The sequence below is a fragment of the Rhineura floridana genome, chromosome 1 (assembly GCF_030035675.1).
Source record: "Rhineura floridana isolate rRhiFlo1 chromosome 1, rRhiFlo1.hap2, whole genome shotgun sequence".
NCBI classification, from domain to species: Eukaryota; Metazoa; Chordata; class Lepidosauria; order Squamata; family Rhineuridae; genus Rhineura; species Rhineura floridana.
Genome location: NC_084480.1, coordinates 3,534,473 through 3,552,923, shown reverse-complemented (window position 1 = coordinate 3,552,923; position 18,451 = coordinate 3,534,473).

Sequence of the window (18,451 nt, the reverse complement as noted above, 5' to 3'; positions counted from 1 at the left end):
GTTAATCTAGCTTTAATAATACTTTCTACCAGTTTTCCAGGGACAGAAGTTAAGCTAACTGGCCTGTAATTTCCGGGATCCCCTCTGGATCCCTTTTTGAAGATTGGCGTTACATTTGCCACTTTCCAGTCCTTAGGCACGGAGGAGGACCCGAGGGACAAGTTACATATTTTAGTTAGCAGATCAGCAATTTCACCTTTGAGTTCTTTGAGAACTCTCGGGTGGATGCCATCCGGGCCCGGTGATTTGTCAGTTTTTATATTCTCCATTAAGCTTAGAACTTCCTCTCTCGTTACCACTATTTGTCTTAGGTCCTCAGAATCCCTTCCTGCAAATATTAGTTCAGGTTCAGGGATCTGCCCTATATCTTCCACTGTGAAGACAGATGCAAAGAATTCATTTAGCTTCTCTGCAATCTCCTGATCGTTCTTTAGTACACCTTTGACTCCCTTATCATCCAAGGGTCCAATTGTCTCCCTAGATGGTCTCCTGCTTTGAATGTATTTATAGAATTTTTTGGTGTTGGTTTTTATGTTCTTAGCAATGTGCTCCTCAAATTCTTTTTTAGCATCCCTTATTGTCTTCTTGCATTTCTTTTGCCAGCGTTTGTGTTCTTTTTTATTTTCTTCATTTGGACAAGACTTCCATTTTCTGAAGGAAGACTTTTTGCCTCTAAGAGCTTCCTTGACTTTGCTCGTTAACCATGCTGGCATCTTCTTGGCCCTGGCGGTACCTTTTCTGATCTGCGGTATGCACTCCAGTTGACCCTCCTTTATGTGACAACCTTTTAAGTACTTGAAGAGTGCTAGCCTATCTCTCCTCAATCTGTTGGCCACATTGCCCACTAGCAAAGTACCTGCCATGAAGACAGGTGGGCTTAGGTGGAGAGGAAAAGCTTGAGTCTTGCTAAGATCCCTGAGTGTGTGTGCTTGTTCATGATGGCCTGGCCAGCAATCATCAGGAGGACTGCAAGGATCAGTCAATTTTGGTTCTTCCAGTTTCTCATTTTTCCAGTTTTAATTCAGTTTTCCACATTCCTGCAGCAATTTGCATTTTTTTTAAAAAATCCACATGAAAACCATTAGTATTTTAGTGCAATAAACAGTTTTGTAGGTAGTTTTGACTAAGGTACACATTTTTGCAAGAGATTTTCCCCAACATAATGCTTTTTTTGTATGTTATTTTTATAAATATATTTACATACAGCTATTTCATTTAAAAATATTAAAGTGGTTTACGAGTTATTAAAAAACCCATTAAAATACAGTAAGAAGAGACGCCATCCATTTCCACTCATGTATTCATTTTAAAGCACATTTCTGCTTAATAGATGCATTTTGGTAAACACTGGTTGGTTAGAGAACGGCATCGCAAAATTCAGGCCAGTGCAAATTTCAAAGGATGGCTGAGTTTCGGTTCTCATATTGTCTTGGAAAGTGCGAATTGGACAGAGTCACATTTCAACGTGAACTGAATCAAAGGTCTCCCCCATCCCTAGTCAGAGGTTGACCTGGCAATTGTCTTCCAGCTGAAGTACGATAAAGGAAGAGAGAGGTGGTGAATGCCTGGCAAAAGTGGTCCTGGCTAGCGGCGGATAGTGGCTCCATGTCAGTGGGGAAGTGGAATCCGCTCCAGATTTTAGTCTGAACTTTCACGGAGCTGTCCAAGGCGCCTCTGGCCCTGCCTGCCATGGGCATGCGGCCCCTGGAAGTTTGGATCTTAAGCTGGAAAAGCTTCCCCACCCCTCTTTTAAAGTCTTGGCCCCAGTGGGTGAGGGTGGGGTGGAGGGGCATTTGGTCTCTGCTTCAGGCAACAAAATAGAGGCCTTCAAGAGGCAGCTGGACAGCCATCTGTGGGGAATGCTTTGATTTGGATTCCTGCATTGAGCAGGGGGGGTGGACTGGATGGCCTTATAGGCCCCTTCCAACTGTACTATTCTGTGATTCTATGATTCTATAAAATGATTTGGTCTGGCACTGCAAGGAACCACGGCCTAGTGGTAGGCAGAGCATCTGCGTTGCATGCAGAAGGTCCCAGGTCCAAAATCCAGCACCTCCAGGTAGGACTGGAAAAGATCTCTCCCTGAAGTCTGGGAGAATTGCTGCCATTTAGTGCAGACAGTACTGAGCTACATGGAGCACCAATGGCCTGACTTGCTAGAAGGCAGGTTCCTTTATTCCTAAGGAGGTTTACGAAGGCAGAGCAAGATCTTTTTTTTTCTTTTAAATACAATCTAAAACCAGAAGTCACATGACTGAGAAATCCAATCCCACCTCCCCCCCCCAAAAAAAAATAGCATAAAGCAATCACAGCCGCAAGGCCTGTCTGCATATAAGGAAGTCTTTGCCAGCCTCTGAAAAATAACTGCAGGTTGGCTTAATGGGCTTCCCTTGGGCAAGAGATCCACAAGAAGAGAGCTATTATGGAAAAGGCCTCATCCTTTCTGACTACCTTCTGGAGGATCATGGAGTTGGCCTCTCCTGCAGATCTCAAACTTCATGGACATTTTTTTTGGGGAATGGCTGGGATAAACTTCTTTGGATGTCCTGGCCACACTACATCTTTCAAGCATAGCAGTCTGCGTTAGACACCAGAACAAACTGTGAACTCTCTGAATATCCTGGTCATGTGCTTTAGAGCTATGCTCAAGTGGCCCCTTCAAAGGTCTGCACCCTATTTGTGAACAGAAACTGGGGAGACCATTCCTTTTAAGTTGAGACCTATCCCAGTCTGTGTCTGTGTTAGAATTGCTTTTAATATGTTTTCTTTAATAATAAGTTTTTAACCCTTTTAAAAAAAGATGTTTTTAAAGCTTTTAAAATAATGTTTTTAACGTTGTTTTGTTTTAATGTATTTTAAGGTCTTTTTATGATGTTTTAAAGTGTTTTTAGTGTTTCTGTTTGCCACCCTGGGCTCCTGCTGGGAGGAAGGGCGGGATATAAATAAAATAAATAAATAAATTCCAGGGCGAGGAGAAATTCTTCACCAGGTTCTCAGGGGTGGAGATCATCCTGACCCTTCCCCCCTTTTCGCTTGGCACTGCAAGTGGCACCAGCAGCAACTCTGCTGGCAGTCTAGCCACTCTTTTGCATTCTCCACAGTGCCCTGCATCTACTTGTCCCTGGGGCACTCTGTGTATAAGTGTGCGTGTGTGTTTGTGTGTGAATGGCTGCAAAAAAAGGTGGAAAATGCTCAGAGAAAATTCTGTAAAGTGCCCCTCTTTTTCTAGGGTTGTGTGTGAGAAAAAAGAAAACTTTCAGAAATGTTTTGATGAAAAAACAAACAAACCAGCTCTCTGGCCAGCTCTCTAGAATAACATTCTGGCCTTGCCGCAGTTTCCAAGTTGCCTTCAAAGGCAGTCCAGGACTCCAGTTGGAATGGCAGAAAGACACAGCCCACATTGGCCAGATGACCCTCCCTGGTCCTCCAGCAGAGCAGCGGTGGGGAACCTGTGTCCCAAGGGCCTAATCTGGCCCTCCAGGCCATCCCATTTGGCCCATGAGGCCAACTCCTATATGACATCAGGTGTGGGGTAGGTAAAGACACAGCTGGGCCAAATGGAGTGTGCGGGCTGCAAGTGCTGCTGGTTAGCTGATTGCCAGCACTGGCAAGTCCTGCAAAAAGCCCAGGGCTTCCTTTGCAAGCTGCAAAGAGTAGCTGAGATTCGGGGCTTGTTAAGCTCTGTCCGCAGCAGCGCTAAGCAAAAGTGGGGCCCCTGATGGCGTTGTGATGTCAAGTGACTGACAGGTGGGCGGCTCTGCTCACCTGTCAAACATGGCCCATGGGGAGTGGGGAAAATAAGGATCTGGCCCGCAAGCCGGATCCAGTTCCTCACCCCTTCAGCAGAGGATGTTGCGCTGGGGGGCAATTGCCCCCCTTTAACCTTGGCTGCGGTCTCCTGTCGCCTCCTTTCCAAATATTCTGTGATGATCCAAATAGTACATGCACATCTGGTGATGTCATTCCCCAATCTCACGAATAATTTTCCTGGGGGATGAAAGCCCAAGCGCTTCTGTCAGAATCAGCCTTTGTTCTCAGCCCATCACCCGGCCATTTTAAAGTCACTTTGTTCTGTCGGATTTATAGAGCAGACTTTGTCAGGCAGGGGGCCGTCTTCACTTTCTAAAGGGAGGGAGGGGGGGAGAAAGAAGGAGCCGTAATCTTTTAAGGAGAGATAGAGAGCGAAGAGGAGGAAGGGGGTGAATTAAATGTGAGAGGCTTTAAAGTGCATGCCGGTTCTGTTTAAATGTCTCATAGCTGAGATTCATCGCTGTATCTTACCTCCATTCCATTGTAGATTTCAAAATCAAAGCGTAGCTATAAAAAGCCCAGCCTCCCTCTTAATGTAAGGTTAGTTATAATAGGGAAACTTGGAGATGGTTTATGAGCGGTTGTAGTGGCTTCCAGTAGATTGCAGTAGCCTGGAATCCATGCTGTGCTGCTTATAAAATTGCATATTATTGTAATGTGTATAGAGGAGGAGGAGGAAGGCAACACAGTACAGTGGTTACAGCAAGGGGCTCAGTTGGAACAGCAGTGAGGGGCCGTGGGTGTCTGCTCCACAGGGGAGGGGGAAGTGGGGCAGTTCTGCCCCTGGACAAGCCATAATCTCCATTATTCCAAACTTACTTTAAATAATAATAATAATAATAATTTTTAAAAAAACCCACTTCTCTAGTTCTTGCAGAGCTAGAGATCGCTCTCCTATAAAGAGCAATTCAGATATCCAGAATTTTAGTGTAGTCAATTTAGTTGTGGAGCACTAGTGTGTCTACTGAAAATCAAAAGATAGCAGTGAAACAGGAGTTGTGCTATAGTGCAAGAAAAGTGGTTGCCTCCCCAGGACATTTGTGGTATGGAAAGTTACAGGATTTTGCAGTAATGGCCACCAGCTTGGACGGCTTGAAAAGAAGATTAGACAAATTCATGGAGGACAGGGCTATCAATGGCTACTAGCCATGATGGCTGTGCTCTGCCACCCTAGTCAGAGGCAGCATGCTTCTGAAAACCAGTTGCCGGAAGCCTCAGGAGGGGAGAGTGTTCTTGCACTCGGGTCCTGCTTGCGGGCTTCCCCCAGGCACCTGGTTGGCCGCTGTGAGAACAGGATGCTGGACTAGATGGGCCACTGGCCTGATCCAGCAGGCTCTTCTTATGTTCTTATGTTCTTATCATAAAAATATGAGTCACGCGCTACTGGAAACAAAGCAGTCTGTCACTTCTGCAGGCGCAAACAGTATTGAAAGCGGGATTGCATATAACTGCCGTGGTGCCATTGTGAGCTGTTTTGCCAAAGGTAGTTTTTTGCCAGAGGCAAGGAAGTTCAGATCTCAAAGACCATGAAACACACTTGTGAAGAAGGAAAATTTAGTGCTTTATTGAAGTAAAGCTGTTGTTTTTTGGCAGGCAGGCACTACAACACTTAGAGCAGCTAATGGTGAGCACAGGTCTTATCTTAAGTTTTTAGGCTGGTGTCGACGCTTATCTTGCCAGGTCTAGTGTCCTTTATTTATACCAAAAAGACCTTCTGGAAGGGGGCACAGGTGGCACCTATACCTGTGAGATTTTTATCTTTCCCAGTGGCCAGTTTACTTGAATCTCACATCTCTGCCCTTTGTTTATCGCTCAGAGGCCTTGGATTTGTGCTAGCAAGGGCTGGGAATACAGCTGTGAACTCGTCCACTGTATGTTTTAGCTGATTAAACAGCCTTTCCCAGCTTTTGTTTTCAGCATAGGCAGAGTAAAGGCTTATTCCCAGCTTTTATTTACATATGCTGAGAGCCTGCAAATTGAACTTATTGTATGCCTGAGACAGCAATGAACAACCCTAAAAGTGCAGAAAAACAGGGGTACGAGACAGAGGGAATGGGGCATGCCACTCTAAACCTACTCGGTACATCTAGATGTCTTGTGGACTTATTTGCCCCTACATGGGCGCACAGGGATGCACAATAAGAAGCATGTCTGTGGGGGTCCCCAAGTCAGACTGTTGGTCCATCTAGCTCAGTACTGTTCATACCAGCCTTTCCCAACTTGGTGCCCTTCAGATGTTTTGAACTACAGTACCCATCAGCAGAGAGTCAGTGTGGTGTACTGGTTAGAGTGCTGGACTACTATCTGGGAGACCAGGGTTTGAATCTCCACACAGCCATGAAGCTCACCGGGTGACCTTGGGCCAGTCACTGCCTCTCAGCCTCAGATGGAGGCAATGGGAAACCACCTCTGAATACCGCTTACCATGAAAACCATATAGTTGCCATAAGTCAGGATTGACTTGAAGGCAGTCCATTCTTCGTCTTCTTCACCCATCAGCCATCACAGCCTAACTGGCACGGATAGGAGTTGTAGTCCAAAATATCTGGAGGCCACTAGCTTGAGGAAAGCTAGTCTACTCCAACTGGCAGTGGGCAGTCCAGGGTTTCAGAGAAATGCTTTTTCTTCAGCCCTACCCAGAGGTGCTGGGAGTGAAGCTGGGGCATTCTGCATGCAATGCGGGTGCTCTGCCACTGAGCTGTGCTGTTTTCCAGAGGCCGCAGATTCAGTTGCTGGCAACAAACTCCACTTAAAGGATTCCAGCTCTCAGGGATGTGGAAGACATCCGATAGAGATTTTGGGAAGCCACTTTCAGATATTATTGGCCTAGATGGACTGGTGGTCTGACTCACTAGAAGCGTCTCCTTGCATCCAAGACTGAATTATACTATAGCCACAGGGAAGGCAGGCGAGACTGGAAATGTCGACTTCTTAATGGGGCTGCCTGTCAAACCCTATTACTGACATCTTTTGGGGTTCAAAACCTTTATAGTTTGCATATGTTAGGCATTTTGGAATTTCTTTTCATCTTGCTGATTTCAGCAACTTTTAAAACAAAACTGGAGACCACATTTGGTGGAGATCAGTTGTCCTAGCATTCTTGGTTGTGTTAGTCTGCTATCACGTTAAAGCAAAGTACTCTTTGAGCGCAGGCCAAATTCGGTCTCATTATAGGTTTGGTTGTGAAGGGGGAAAATCTGAATGGAAAGTGAGACACCACTGGATTGGTGCAATGGGGGAAGCGTGCACTTTGGAATGTTGCCCTTTCCACCTCGCCAGAACATTTGGCAGAATTTTGGGCCAGGGTGGGAATTATTTTGGTGGGGATTTCTGTATGACAGTGGGAGGCTCCTGAAATGGATCCCTTCACATTTAAAGGCGAACATGCCTAATCTGCACTTTCCGAAATAATATGAGAACCCAAACACAACCATCTTTCAAAAGTCACACAGTGCAGTTCTCCAGCTAGGTCATGTGTACAAACATTCATATCCTGGGGTCAAGTGTCCATAAAAATGCACCCATTAATGAAAATAACATACAAAAATGAATTTTTAAGGGAAAATTGCTTTGCAAAAATATGTGTCATTGATTGCTGTGAAACTCACACGAACAATTTGAAATGGATACATATTTTCCATGCATTGATAGTTGTTTTAATTCCTTACTGTAATTTTAATTCTTTGTAAGCCACTCTGACAACTAGTTGAAAGGCAGATTACAAATCCCTTAAGCAAAAAATAAACGTGTTTTATACGAATATATAATGTGTGTGTACACAAGGATGCAACAACATTATAAACCTAGAGAGACTTTTCAGTGAAAAAAAAAACCGTTTAAGAACGTAAGAGGAGCCATTCTGGATCAGGCCAGTGGCCCAGCCAGTCCAGCATCCTCTGGCCAACCAGTTCCTTGTGGGAAGCCTGAAACCAGAACCTGAATGCAACAGCAACTCTCTCCGCTTGTGATTCCCAGCAGCTGGTAGTCAGAGGCATAGTGCTCCCGACAGTAGAGGCAGACACCAACTTTCTTGAATACTCACCGAGAAACATCAAAATGACTCTGCCAGTTACAAGCCGAGGAGGAGAGTTCGCTCACCACCACCCTCTCTCATAACACTAGAACTCATGGACATCCAATGAAAGTGAGGCCGTGAACACACTAGGTGCCTACCTCAAAGGGTTTCCATTAGTCACATCTGGAGGGGGAAACAGGTTGATCTGCTGATCAGTTGTGGAATCTCTTTGAAGCTGAATTAGAAAAAAGCGTTAAAGCTGCTCCTACCAGGTTTTACAGTAAAAAGGGGTGGAGTTTGACTAGAGGTGCATGCCCCCATTTTCAGAAGAGAGAGGCGGAGATGCACTGGAACCGTCAGGACAGTGAGTGTCTCTCTAGCCTGAATTTTGGAAGATTCAGGACAGGCAAAAGTGTTTCTTCACACGGCACAACTATGGAATTCGTTTCCACAAGAGGCAGTGATGGCCACCAACTTAGGTAGCTTTAAAAGAGGACTAGACAAACTCATGGAGGATAATTAGGCTTTTAATGCCTCCACTGTTGGAGACAGTATGTAGTATATTGTAGTGTACTGGAGGCAGTGTAGTGGTTAAGGTGTTGGACTATGACCTGGGAGACCAGGGTTCGAATCCCCACACAGCCATGAAGCTCACTGGGTGACCTTGGGCCAGTCACTGCCTCTCAGCCTCAGAGGGAGGCAATGGGAAACCCCTTCTGCATACTGTTTACCATGAAAACTCTATTCGTAGGGTCGCCATAAGTCGGAATCAACTTGAAGGCAGTCCAAATAATAATAAATGCTTCTGAATACCAGTTGCCTGGACACTGCAGGAGGGGAGAGTGCTCTTGAGCTCAGGTCCTGCTTGCAGGCTTCCCATAAGCATCTGGTTGGCCACTGTGAGAACAGGATGCTGGACTAGATGGGCCACTGGCCTGACCCAGCAGACTCTTCTGATGTTCTTATCATCTGGTTGGGAGACTGTGATGCCCCTGTATTTATAATACTGTAAATATGAAGTGTGGGTTTATTAGAGTAAATGAGGTAAGTGGACTGAGTGAGAGGGGGGAGTACATGGGTTGGAATGTTGATGCGTGTTGTGTTATGATTGGCTGAGCGCTTGAGGGTCTGAAGGTATAAATGAGAGGATGACAGTTCAGTTGGTTGGTTTTAGTTGGTGGGTTTAGGAGTCATTTGGTTGGTTCTGGGTTTTGGAGGGTAGATTGGATTAGGGGGGTAGTGAGGCAGGTTATTGATGACTAGAAACATAAAAAGTAACGCATCTTAGGAAACCACACGCTTGTTGACAATACCTTTAAGTAATCTTGTTCCCTGTGTATTTAAATAAATATTTCTTGGTTTACCTAACGCCTGATCCTTGGCTGGGTTTACACAGACCAGAAGGGTGAGCAGGGCTTATACCAAGGTGGGGAAACATTATCAATGGTGGCAGCGGTGAAGAGATAGCATAACATCATCAGGTATCCAGAGCAACCCAAGGCTGTATGCTTTATAGACACAAAGATACAGGGGGGCTCTGGCCTGCAAGTGCACCCAGACACAAAGTGTCAATAAGCCAGGAGGAGACTAAGGCACAGTCTCAAGGCAATATTGTTTACAGGGAGTGTCTGGTAGTGCTGCCTAGCAGTGGGATCTTGGGAGATCTTTGCTAGAGCCGGTGAGAGAACCATTTTGAGACCAGGACCCTGAGGAGGGATCCTGACAAAGTGGTGGCAGCAGGTGGGAACCTGACAGAGACCATCTAGGGAAGGACCACGTGTTAGTAGGACATTTGCTTTACATGAAGAAGGCCCCAGCTTCAATCCCCAGCAACTCCAGTTAGGGCTGGGAATGTTCCCTGCCTGACTGCCAGTCAGTGTAGACAATACTGAGTTAGATGGATCAACGGCCTGACTCGCTATAAGGCAGGCTTTGTTGTTGATGTACAAGTACCCCACTCTGAGGTCCATGGAGGACAGGTGAACGATATCAAATACCTACGTCAATATTGTGGGAAATGGAGCCTTCCTGGCTGCTTCCTATCGCTACCAACCAGGCTCCGTCCTGGATGAAAACAATGCCTGGGAGAAAAGCAGAAGATTGTACCCTTTAGGAGAGAGAGTTGCTGGTTAGGACAAAGATAAAACAAATTGCTGCAATGATAAAAACATTGGTTGTTACTACTAGTTAAAAAAAAAAGCTTTTGTGCGGAGGGCAGACAATGCCGGCCACCTGTTCGGCACGTCTCAGAACTTGCGGGGCCAAAAGAGAACAATAAATACAGAATAAGGATGGTGTGCCAGAGTGGTTTAATAAAGGAGAAAGAAACTGGTCTGGCCTCCGCCAGCCCCTGCCAAGCTGTGGTTTTCGTATCGCTCACAGAGAGAAGTTTATTGTGCTGTTTCCCTGCCCCGCTCTCTCTCCGTCCCTTGCTTTTGATTTAGAAGAACTTTCAGGGACCCAAAGTGCTGAGTTATCCAGATCAAAGCTGGGCCTTTGCGGAGCACCAGCTGCTGTGGAGAGAAAGTTATTCTTCTTGAAGCTTCCTCTTGTGGCCTCTTCCTGAATCATGACTGGCACGCAGGCAGAGCCCAATGCTCATGTAAACCAAATGATCAAGGGGATGGAGCGACTCCCTTACGAGGAAAGGTTGCAGCATTTGGGGCTTTTTAGTTTAGAGAAAAGGTGGGTCAGAGGAGACATGATGGAAGTGTATAAAATTATGCATGGCACTGAGAAAGTGGATAGAGAAAAGTTCTTCTCCCTCTCTCATAATACTAGAACTCGTGGACATTCAAAGAAGCTGAATGTTGGAAGATTCAGGACAGACAAAAGGAAGTACTTCTTTACTCAGCGCATAGTTAAACTATGGAATTTGCTCCCACAAGATGCAGTAATGGCCACCAGCTTGGACGGCTTTAAAAGAAGATTAGACAAATTCATGGAGGACAGGGCTATCAATGGCTACTAGCCGTGATGGCTGTGCTCTGCCACCCTAGTCAGAGGCAGCATGCTTCTGAAAACCAGTTGCCGGAAGCCTCAGGAGGGGAGAGTGTTCTTGCACTCGGGTCCTGCTTGCGGGCTTCCCCCAGGCACCTGGTTGGCCACTGTGAGAACAGAATGCTGGACTAGATGGGCCACTGGCCTGATCCAGCAGGCTCTTCTTATGTTCTTATGTTAAATACGCATAGAAAGATCTGTCAGCTTCACTTCTCCCAATTTCTGCAGCAATTTGCAATTAAAAAAAAATCCTCATGAAAATTGTCCAGCATCTTAGTGCGAATTTCTCCTCATAAACATATTTTTGTAGGGAGTTCTGACCAATGTACACATTTTTGAAATCCATTTCTTGTCATCTAATGTTATTTTTTGCATGTTATTTTTACTCGTATATTCATTTTTATGCGCACATTTCCCCAACATATGCATTGTCGTAAACATTGTTTGGTTGGCAAACTGCATTTCAAAATTCAAAAAAGTATACATTTCAAAGGATGGCCATGTTTCGGTTCTCATATTGTTCCGGAAAGTGCAGATTTGATAAATTTGAAATGCAAATGGAATCAAAATGATCACCCGTTCCTACTCACACGTGGACATGTGTATTGGTGTTAGTGCATGCAGAAAGGCTTAAATATCTTCAGATGGGACCCTGTTTTTATTACACATCTTTATTTGTCTTGTGCTTCAGGGGCAGGAGAGGTGAAAAGTCTGCAAGCACTGCAGGCACATTTAGTCATGTATAAACGCTATTTGTAAGAACACAAGAAAAGTCAACACTTCCTGTAGCTATCATAGCCATTGGCAGCTGTGACTCTCAGTTCTAGGATTATGGGGTGAACATTACAGAAATTTCTATATCCAGGTATTAGACCAGTATTAAAACTATTGTTGTTCTGAATCCCATCCTCTCAAGAAAACTAGTGTAAGACCCATTGGACTCATTTTCATTCATTGGCGATCACTCAACCCTCAAAATTTTCTGATCTACATTAGAATTTGGCACATTGTTATTCCGCATGTACATTTATTTTATTTGTTTAACAAAATTTATATACCACTTGATTGTAAAGAAAAACTCTATGCAGTTTATAATTCTTTTGGTAAACTATTGGAAACAGGAACACAGGACACTGCTTTTTAGTGAGTCTAGCTGGCAGGGGCTCTGCAGGGTTTCACTCTGGGGTCTCACCCAGACCTAAGTGGGGATTGAACTAGGGGCCTTCTGGCACACCCTCTGCCGCTAAGCGATGGCCCTATACAACATCATAGTCCCAGGCTATGGTCTGAAGGCACATGTGGCCAGCCCCCCTGCTGAAGCTAAGCAGGGTCAGGTCTGGTCAGTACCTAGATGGCAGACCGCCTGGCAGCCATATGTAAGCCGCCTTGGGTTTCAATCATGAAAAAGAAAGGCAGGGTATAAATGGAATAAATAAATAAATCACGGACTTTATAGTGGTCAAGATGGAGTAGCTCAAAATATAAATTGACTCCGGCATGGACATAATGAGGGATTTCATGAAACTATAAGAGATGACTTTGACACTTAACACAGGCATACATTAAACTTTAAAACATGTTTGTTTAAGTGCCAAAGCAACATTGGTTTCCTGCTTTGCCCACTAGCTACCAGGCAACAAGCCTTTTAAGTAGAGGCCTTATCCCAGACTGTGTCTGTGTTGGAATTACTTGTAAAGATGTTTTTAAACCTTTTTTTTTAAAAAAAGATGTTTTTAAAGATGTTTTGTTTAAATATGTTTTAAAGTCTTTTGTTTTTAAGATATTTTAGAGTGTTTTTAGGGTTTTTGTTTGCTGCCCTGGACTCTAGGAGGAAGGGCGGGCTAGAAATTTAATAAGTAAAGAGTAATGATAAACAGTACTTTCATCTGGGATGAACATGCAGAAGACTGAATGGGAACAGAGAAAACTTAGATATGGCCACCAGGGATTTTAGGGATATGAATCTGACTTTTTCAGAACTCCTATACTTGGCTTCAGTTCAATTTCTATTTTGGCAGATTTCGGGAGTTTCTGTACTTATAACGGTGTTTTTTAAAAAGGTCATGCACATGAAGCCATGAGCCCAGCTTGTCTCTGTTGCTCTGGCCTTCAGAACACCTGGCAGAAGCAGGTTCTAAATGTTTTTAGATAGTTTGTAATTGTTTTAGATATGTTCTTATTTGATTTTAACTTGTGCTATGTTAACTTTTTGCTGTTTGCTGCCCTGGGTTCCTTTGTGAGGAAATAATAATAACAACAACCACAACAACAACAACCACAACAATAACAATAATACTAATACTAATACTAATAATAATGCATACATTAGTGAAAATAGAAAACCACATTATATTATGAAAACAGATTTGCAAAAATATGTATATTAGGCAAAACTGCATACAAAAATGTGTATATTAGGAGCAATTCCACTAAAAGGCTGATGAATTTTCATGTGAACTTTTTTTAAAAAAATGCAAACTGATGTAGAAATGTGGAGAACCAAACTTAAGAATGGAAAAATGAGAAACTGAAACGAACCGATTCATCCATCCATATTCTTGGGAGTCCAAAAACCTCCCAAGAAACCACCAAAGGTCACAAAACAACCATACTGCATGTTCTCATGCCTCCAATCAAGGTATGATAAGTGCTCTTTAAAGGGGGCAGGTGGGAGAATCTCCCCCAGACCTCCCTAAATAGGCCCTTAAGTAGAGAGATTTGCAAAGTTGGCGTCCACTGCTGCCTCTCTCTGAAGGCCCCCACATATCACTTTGGCGAGTGTCTGATGGGTAGGCAATCTTTCTTCGTTGCCATGGTGAGCCCGGTTGTCAAGCGCCTCTCCTTTGTGCGAGCTGTCAGGGTGCCCATCAAGAGCGCTGGCCCAGATAAATGCTACCTGTCTGGTTGAGGCCCAAATTGCATAGCGGAAATGGCAACAAGCCTTCTTCTACGAAGGCTGTGTGTGGATGTGCTGTAATTGGTACAATTAGTTCCCTCAATGGGCAAAGACACAGCCTGGGGAAAGGGAAATTGCTGGAGGGAAGTGTTAAGAAGGGTACGTGAGAGCTGTACCTTCTTGGTTGACCCTGTGGTGCCCAGCACTTGGCACAAAAAGCCGAAGAAAGAAGGATTGGTATGGCACATCTAATGACAGCCCCCCACCCACTTAGGCAGAGCCCACTGTTTGCTTTGGAGAGCAATCTGGCAGTCACTAATTACCCAGAGCTGGAATATCAGGCAGCTGCTAACCCATGGGGGAGATATGTAGCCGAGGTTGCTCAGAAGTGTTTGGTTTTGCATCGCTGTCCATATAAATATCATTAGCCCCAAATTACAAATCAAGAAACTGAGGCGTGGAATGTGAGGCTGAATTACTTGGGAGGGGGAAACAGATGACAGAAGGGTTTAAGGCCCTTCTTTACGTACCTTTGAAGAGGGTTTCCCTTCCAAAACAACTGTCACAGGGACTTAAATCTGCCTAGAGCCTCAAGGGGGGCTGCTTGTTGCTCTCGTGGGATGGGGAACGCCACTCTGCACATGCTCAAAGGCTCCGATACTAGTAAAATCTTGGACAATTTCATTTGGGGGCTCCACAAACAAGGTGGAAGGAATCTCAAATGCAAAGTCCTGCTTGTTATTTATATATAGATTTTAATTTGAAAAATAAACTCTTTTACCAACTTTTCTGCTCTTGAATTAGAAGTACTCCTTCTAAGTGGGCAGTTTTATTTCCAGTTAACAGATACGGACATGGGAAGCTGTCTTGCACTGTCGGACCATTGGTACATATAGCTCAATACACTCTATGCTATCTGGTAGGGGTCCTCCAAGGTTTCAGACAGGGGTCTTTTCCTAGCCTGGGATTGAACCCGGGTCCTTCTGCATGCAAACAGAGGCTCCGCTACTGCACCAGAGAAGCTGAGAGACTTGTCCAAGACACAGAGTGCACTCATGGCTGAGGTAGGCCTTGATCTCTAAATATACTTCAAGCTGAATATAAAAAAAACCTTAGTTATTCTAATTCAGTGCCAAGGGGAAGGGCAGAATTCTCAGAGCTTGGAAGTAATTAGTTACAAAAAAGGAATTATTTGTAATTCATTACTTTTTTGAGGAACGAGTGGGTAATTCCTTTACATTTTGATTGTAACAGAACAAGGAGCAATTTTATTACTTTTGTGGAGTAATTGTAATGCTTCCAGCATTACTTTTGGGCATTACTTGGGGGGAGGAAGCAGGGGAAGTCTTCTGCTCCTCTGATTTGTGGATGAAAATCATGTGCCTCAAACTGGGTTTCTGCGCAACGTTGCTCTTGCCTCATGCTCTGTGGGTGGGTAGAAAGTGACGAGAGATGGGGAGAGCGAGACGGGGTGGAGAAAACAATTGTTTAAAAAAATGGAAGAATGGAGTGGAGGGAAAAAGGAGCCGGAGGGCAAGAACATGGATAAAGGAGGAGAAGGAGACGACAGCAGAATGGAGATAAAGAACTGTGGAGGTGAAAGATGACAATGTGTGTGTGTGTGAATACAGGCATACCCTGCTTTAACGTTCGCAATGGGACCGGAGAGTATACTTGAAGTGAAAATCTACTTTAAGTGAAGCAATTGTCTTCACTTGTACTGCACGCAATCACCACTAGATGGCAGCGGCACCATGCCAATAAAATGTACGTTATTGCGAAGCGCGCGGACGTTAAGCGGGGTATGGGGACGTATGGAGGATGTATGTTTTAGCGAGGCAACGTTAAGTGTAGCAACGTTAAGCGGGATATGCCTGTACTGTGTTTGCACTTGGCACACAAAGCGGCCTCCGCCACCCTCTCTGGCTGCTTTGCTACATTTGCAGTGTTTTAAATTTTGCATCTCAAGGGAAAATGTTTGCTTAGGTGGGTGTCCCTTAGCTGGCGGCAGGGCAGGGTCTGGGAGAGAGATTATGCTTGCTGGCTGTGTGTGTGGGTTGCACTTGGTTTGACATGCGAAGCTCTGAGTGTTGGCCTCTGTCTCTGCCTCCCTCCCCACCTCCCTTACCACCAGAGAGACCACCACTGCTATCTTATGGATAATAAGAATTATTTTATTACTCCATGTGTATGTGTGTTTATTTTTAATGGTGTTTTAGACAACTTAGGTGTGCAGCAACCAAGGCCAGCACCTTGTAGGCACTCTAGTTTTTTTTAAAAGTAACTTAAGTGTAATTGTAGTGGTTACTTTTGAGTAACGGTAAAGTAACCAATTCCTTTCAGAACAATTGTAATGGTAATGGTAATTTATTCCTTTGGGGGGCCATGTAACAGTAATGGTAATTTATTCCTTTTTAAAAGTAATCTTCCAGGGTCTGAGAATTCTGCAACCTGTGTGTAGGCTCGGGACTAAATTGAGGTGGCACAGGACACAACTGGGGGCTTCCCAGTTGGCACTGACCCATGACAGGGCATATTGACCCATGACAAGGCATTTTCAGTGGTGGCTCCCTGGTTGTGGAATGCCCTCCTCAGTGTGGTGTGTCTGCCTCCATCATCACTGATATTTAGCAGGAATTTGAACACATCCCTGTTTGTCCAGGCATTTGATGGCTGAAGGAGACTGATCCTGCCAACCAAGAGATCACTGGATGAAAGAATGAGTTGTATTCAGTCTAGTGCTAAGGAGATACATACTGCTTCCAAATGCATTAACTGAGCATCCCAGGGGCCCAAATTTGCCATCCATTTCTGCTTGCCCGATGGAACAAAGTCCCCTCATCTCCCCCTGCTGTTCTGGGCATTCTCTCAACCCACCTAGCTCGATTTGGAGACAGCTCTATGCTTACTGTGATATACCTTCATGTTTATCTCCCTTCTCTTCCTCCCCTTTGTGAGTTAGTTGAGTTTTTTCATGTCCTCCATTAGCCACAGGAGAGAGAAGCCAGGAGAGGCCTCTCTGCTAGAACATCCAAACATCATGGACTAAACTTACTGTTGACTTCTCTTCACCTTTCTCTTCAAGCTCAGCCTTTATCACTGATGCATGAAAGGTCGTGAGTAAAGACTATTTTATTTACCTTACTAAAGAAGACTTGTCTGTTTTATTCAGCTAGGCTGTGTGAGGTGGGCTGGTTAGAGCTCAGTTCTGTTTTGCCAATTTTACTCTGCTAAGAGCTAGAACTACAGTTGTTTTATCTCATAAAACCTAACATGGAACAGATTTCGGGAGTGCGCAGGGAGGGTGTGTGTGGGGAGGAGAGGGGCGGGGATGTCCTGTTGTGCTAGCAGGAATCCTTTTGCTGGTTTCTGCTAGTGCAATGAATTAATTGAATACAACCCTAAATGTTTTTAAGGGCAAGTGCTTTTAGAATGTTTCTTGTTGTTTTTGTTAAATTGTTTTGTTGATGTGTTTGCTACCCTGGGAGGAAGTGTGGGATGTAAAACCAGTAAATAAATTAATAAATCCTATTAAACATGGCCCACGCCAGGCTTTCGAAGAGGACTGGTGGCCCTTCATACTCTGCTGTGCAAAAGACGAAAGAACGAGTCAAGTACCAACTCCCTTTAAAAGACTATGGCTAAGTTAACGTATTCCTTGGACTCTATAACTGTGTTTCAATGGAAAATAAAAGGTGTATAGTAGGGTGGGAAGAGGGAAGATTTATGTAGGGGGGAATGGTGTAAAGTAGTATCATTTAGATTGTTGATGAATAAATATGTTTCCCCCCCAAAAACTTCTAACTAAAATAAAATAAAATAACCATAGGAACACCTTGGTCCATCTAGATCAGCAGTGTCTGCACAGCTTGATTATGGCTTTCCAGGATTTCAGGCAGGAGTCTTGTGGAGCCCCAGGGGGGAGACATTTGGGACTGAATCTGGGCCTTCTGCATACAAATCACTTGCTCTCCCATTTAGCCATACTCCATCCACTTCCCAGAGTAGGGAAGAGGAATAATAGAATAGTAGAGTTGGAAGGGGCCTATAAGGCCATCAAATCCAACCCCCTGCTCAATGCAGGGATCATAGAATCACAGAATAGTAGAGTTGGAAGGGAAGGCCACCCAGTCCAACCCCCTGCTCAATGCAGGGATCATAGAATCACAGAATAGTAGAGTTGGAAGGGAAGGCCACCCAGTCCAACCCCCTGCTCAATGCAGGGATCATAGAATCACAGAATAGTAGAGTTGGAAGGGAAGGCCACCCAGTCCAACCCCCTGCTCAATGCAGGAATCTAAATCCAAGCATTCCCGACAGATGGCTGTCCAGCTGCCTCTTGTGTGCACATGTGTGAGAGATCCACTATCCCAACCAAACTGAGCAGGGCTTTTTTTGGGGGGGGGAAGACCTTTTATTCTTGCTTGCTGTGACTGAGGAGGGGAAGAGATAAGATTTTCAAGGATTAGGTGGCTATATGGCCCTTCTTATTTAAGTACCATTTGGACATGTGAGGTTTCAGTTATATCTCTGCAACCATAGGGGCTAGAAACTTCAGTTTCACAAATAATGGAAGCTGAATTCTGCTCCCAATGCTACATTCTGCACTTTCTTGGAAATATTTTATTCACTTCTATACTGCAAACTCATATAAAGATATATCTATGTGGTGCACAAAATCTCAATTAAAACCAAAGCATATGTGTTGTTTTGCCAGTACATTCCCAAGC